At 40.7% G+C, this 5234-nt stretch overlaps 1 pseudogene; it reads left to right on the top strand.

The window, feature by feature from the left end:
• Window positions 1-240: 240 nt before the first annotated feature.
• LOC101566910 lies at window positions 241-1261 on the top strand (annotated as a pseudogene).
• Window positions 1262-5234: the final 3973 nt, after the last annotated feature.

The following is a 5234-nucleotide window of genomic DNA, read 5'->3' as shown; positions in this document are numbered from 1 at the left end:
TGTTCAACAAATTCAAATATAATTTGCTGTAAAACGTGAAGGTGATGGATCCATTAGTGGATGCGTGACACAAAAGCAAATTCTAACTTCAATATGAAAGATGTGTGTCAAGAGAAAACTGCAGCCTCGGCGGCTGAGGAGGGCAGGAGGAGGTGGCGGCGGCGAGAAGATGCTGCTCTTTGGCGTGAATTGCAATCGATTAGGGATCGGTTCTCAGACTGAAGTTAGAAGTGAGATTTCAGATAAGTGAGGCCGGCATTGCTGCTTTGAACACCTCAGAAAGGGAGAATGGATTTATCAGGAGTGAAAAAGAAGAGCTTGCTAGAAGTCAAATAAAATAATAAAAAGTCCAGCACTAGGGCTCCTCCTATCAAACGAAAAGACCGCTCTGATGAGAAGTCCAAAGATCGCTCTAAGGACAAAGGGGGCCCCAAGGAGTCCAGTGAGAAGGACCCAGCAGGGTTAAGACCCGGAAGAGCACGACGCTTCCAGCGGAAGCAGCAGCACCAGCTCTCGGTCCAGCTCGACTTCTGGCTCAGGCTCTAGTACCAGCACAGGCTCGAGCGCTGGCCCCAGTTCGTCTTCGGCATCCAGGCGCTCTGGAAGCTCCTGTACATCTCGAAGCTCCAGTTCGAGCCGCTGCTCTGGCTCTCCAAGCACTTCTTGGCTCAGATATGACAACAGGCAGTGCTCCCGCTGCAAATCCAAACCACCTAAAACAAATGAAGAAGAGAGGAAAAGGCGAAGCCCTTCCCCTAAACGCACCAGAGTGCACAATGGGAGGCTTACCAGGAATGTCACCAAGGACCACACCATGGAGATATTGTCCCCCAATGGGAAGATTAAAATCATTGAAATGCCTGTAGAAAGGGTGCATGCTCATCTATCCGAAGGCCACGCATATGTAGAGTCTGGGAATCTAGACGAAGCTGAGAAAGCCCTGAAGCACGTGGATGGAGGACAACTTGATGATCAGGAGATCACTGCTGCTGCTGTGCTGGCTCCCTGGCCCAGGCAGCCATCCTGGCGATTCAGCCCTCCCAGGAGAATGCTGCCACCACCTCCCGTAGGGCGCAGGTCACCTCCATGGATGAGGAGAAGGTCATGCTTCCCAAGACACAAGTCCCCTGTACGCAGGCTGTCCTGTTCTCCTGGCTGCCACCGCCCCAGGAGCCACTCTAACTACAGTTCTTCCCGACAAGAAGCTCACCCCTGTAACTTGTATCTCACTCAGCGCAGTTTTGTCACTTCTCTATCCTAAAGTAGAGCAGTAGAAGAGGATCCCTAGCTCAGGCAGACTTCAGAGGCAGCAGTGGAAACACTTGGTCTTAAGGTGGTTTCTGGCGCAGAAGTGCTGTTGGTTTAGGCTTGTGTCCACAAAAGCACCCAGTAGTTTTCTGCCTAGGGAGTCCACCCAATCCCACCCATCTTCTGAGAGTCTGTTCAGTGGCAGAGCCTGTAGGAATGAGCAAACCTCCAGGTGGCAGAGTGCCCCAACCTTTCCAGGTGATTTGGGGGCTGTTTACAGTCTGGTTATACCTTGGGGGCCAATCTTCCATTCCCATTAGGCCTGACCCTTTGATTCCTGCTCGAGTCCTCCAGCATCTAGGGCCAAATACCTAGAAAGAGAACACCCCTCCTTTAGTTGCCATAAATGGTTCTGTCTTTTCTTATTCTCACCTACATCCCTACCCCATTTGTCTCTTTTATTCTGAAATATTGATGAGCAGTTTGAGAGCCAGCTTTGGAGATCATCATGAGCAACCCCATTTCACCTGCAATGGTGGTCTTGCAGGTTATCTTGGCAACATGTGCAATAAAAGCCAAAAAAAAAAGCAATGTACATGTGCTATAAAATTTGAGCTTTGTAACTTTGTAGTATTTTAGATAAGGCTCTGTTTGTACTTTGTTGTATAGAGTAAAAGAATTGAATAAACCTAGGATAAGAATGTGAAAAAAAAGAAAGAAAAGAAAAGAAAACTGCAGTCTTTTGTGTAATTTAAAATTGTTATCAGGGGCCGGTGACATAGCTCAGCAGATTGAACGCCTGCTTAGGCAAGCACAGGGACCTGGGGTTCACCCCCATGCCATATCCCATGCCAGCCCTGGCCCTGGGATCACTGAGCCAGTGACAGAGACAGTGCTGTGGAGATTGAAAACAGGAGGTTCACTAAGAGTCTGAGCTAAATAAAAATTAACAATAAAATAAATAAATTGTTATCATCTATAAATAACTTTATGTAAGCTTCATGTAACCTTAAAGAATGGAGAAAAATATGAACTGCAAGATAAAGAAAAGATAAAGGAACAAAATCAAAATGAAGCACTTATTTTGTTGTTAAAAATTCAACACACAGTAATAATGGGAAAAAAGAGATAAAACAGAAAATGCAATAAAGAGCCATCACCTAATAACAACTCTAAATTCTTACCATTAAGCTTGCTAACCAAAGCATTGAGAGACACCATATAGATTGACAAAAAGCAAGTTTAAGTTATGTACAAAAGATTCATATTAGATTTAATATTAAAAAAATGGTTCAATGTGAAGGAATAGAAAAGTGTATCTTGTACATGATCACATAAAAAAGAGATGGTAATGATAACAGACAATATATTTTACGTAAACACTTGTAGAAGAACATCTCATGAAGACAAAATGGTCAATTCAACAGAAAGATATAATAACTGTAAATATATATGCACTTAATGACAGAACACTTAAACACATACACAATCTTTGATAGACCTTAAGGGGAAAAATGAGATAATAATGTAACAGCAAGAGGACACTTTTCTATGTCAGGTCCAATTATGGACAAATCACCAGACAGAAAATAGGTAGGGACAGCCAAATAGCTCAGCAGATTAAATCTCCTGCAAGCAGGTGCAGGGGTCAGGGGTTCGATCCCCGGGCCTGCCTTGCCAGTTCTATCCCAGGGGCACGCTGAGATGGAAATTGAGACTGGGTGTGGTGGCATGTGCCTATAATCCCAGTTCTTGGGAGGCTGTAAACAGGCAGATCACTATGAGTCTGATCTAGTAGTGAGACCCTGAACACCCTGTAGACCCTTCCCTAAAATACAACAAGAAAGAAAGAAAGAAAGAAAGAAAGAAAGAAAGAAAGAAAGAAAAAAAGAAAGAAAGAAAGAGAAAATGAATAAGTAAACTACATATTTGAACAGCATAGTAAACCAAATAATCTAAGGGCCATACAGCAGAGTCATTTTCTTGAATGCACACCAATCTCCTTCTCTCGAAGACCACGAAATAATTCACAAAATAAATTTTGACAAGTTTATGATGAGTGCAATCACTCCAAATGCATTTTTGGCCACAGTATAACACAATTAGAAAGGCAAATGGAAAAAGTAACAAATATGTTAGTAGACAGAATTTTGAGTAAGTATGATTCATCTCTGATATTCAAGGTAGAGTCAACAACAATGAATATGACACACCACATTAGTTAATAGACTAAAAGTTTATTTCAATAGAATAAAAAATGCCTTTATAATGTGTAACACTTTTTGTGGCTAAAGAATTTAAGGTCTTCTGCCTTCATATTTAAGTGGATGCAACTTGAAGACATATTCATAAGTGAAATAAACCAGCCCCACATGTGTAAATATCATATTGTCTCCCTAGTGTAAGAACTCAAGAGAAGAAATAAAAATTGAAAGGTATAACACACTTAAATGGAAAGCAAGAACTTAAGGATTAAATAATGAAGGGAGAGCAAGGAAAAAAGTTAGGAAACTTTGCAGGGGCAAAAACATACATTTATATAAACAAGATAGTTAAGGTAATGGTCCTAAGAATCTCTATCAGGCTCTTGAAAATAGCAGTTAATAGGCAGAATTCTCACCCTGACTAACTCTTTGTGCTAATATCTGTGAACTAAGCAGATACACTGAGGATAGCAATGTGTAATACTAAAACCATGCTTGAAATACCTAAACATGTATGGCTTCTAAGGTCATATTGATTATTGCTATACTCTCTTTAAAGTAAATATTTGTTTTAAAAAAGATAATAGAAGACAAGAGACAAGAAAAAAATGTCACAGGATTGTCCTGCTACAATGTTGTATATGGTTTGATTTCTAAATTTCTGGGTAAAAAAGTGTAATTATTTTTCTTTTCTCACATTCTATAGGGATTTAAAGTTTAGAATATCTGTGGTTGTTGGAAAATAGCAGTTCCATGTTATGTCTAAGACTTTTGATATTCAGACAGATAGTGATGTTAAGGCCAACTGCCTCTGTTACAGGGTAATAATATCATTGAGCTTCTCTTCTGGATGTTTAACAACTAAAGCTTGCAGATCAAAAATTAGAGAAATAGAGGGGCTCCAAGGATAGCCAATATTTTGGCCCTAGCCCTTCAAGGTCAGTGAAGACACAGGGCATAAAACAACCTGTGCTGTGACAGCTTGTAACTCAGTGGAGTCCCAAAGTTTTCTGATCAAGGAGATTGTGGAGCCACAGAAAGTGACTGATGATGTATGATGTGCCTAAGGACAGTCACCTAGAGAAAAAAAAATTCTCTCAGGCTTTCACAGAGAGCAAATTGGTCAAGCAAGGGCTGTGAATCATCCAGATGGCTGAGAAAAGATCTACAAGGTGCTTTACATGGTTTCAGGGTAAATCCTGAGGGGATTTGTCTGACCTTGTCAGATACAAAAGTTACATTTTTAGTTATATAAGCCTTGCTTTAACTTGGTCTTAAGCATTCAGCAGAAAAGTATAACCATGTAGTATAAAAAATAATGCTGGGCTGGAGAGATGGCTCAGTGGTCTAAAGCACCTACTTAGAACAAGCTTAGCAAAGCACAAAGACCGCGATTCAATCCCCCAGCACCACATGCCAGCCAGCCCCGCCCCCTGGTGAGCTGAGCTGCCCCCCCCACAATAAATAAATGTAAAAAAAATAATGCTATATTAATATGCTGAGCTGTAGAAGGCTCAAGCAACAACATCTGACAATTTCCAGTTCTACTGATAACTCACTACTATTATAGACTACTGGACTCTATTTGGTTATTTCGCTGAATTCAAGTACCTATAATATTTGAACTGGCATTAAATATGAAAAAACCCATTAAAGACTTCTTCAAATACAGCTTCTCTAAAGCAATGGAACACCCATCTTTGACAAAACAAAACAAAATATGGGGACATAAATGAAGGACCTTTTGTAGTGAAATATACATATATACATATATATGTATAT

The sequence above is a fragment of the Octodon degus genome, unplaced genomic scaffold, assembly GCF_000260255.1.
Source record: "Octodon degus isolate 3935 unplaced genomic scaffold, OctDeg1.0 scaffold00172, whole genome shotgun sequence".
NCBI lineage: Eukaryota > Metazoa > Chordata > Mammalia > Rodentia > Octodontidae > Octodon > Octodon degus.
The sequence above is the reverse complement of the archived record's forward strand: the minus strand, read 5'-3'. Positions and strand labels throughout refer to the sequence as shown.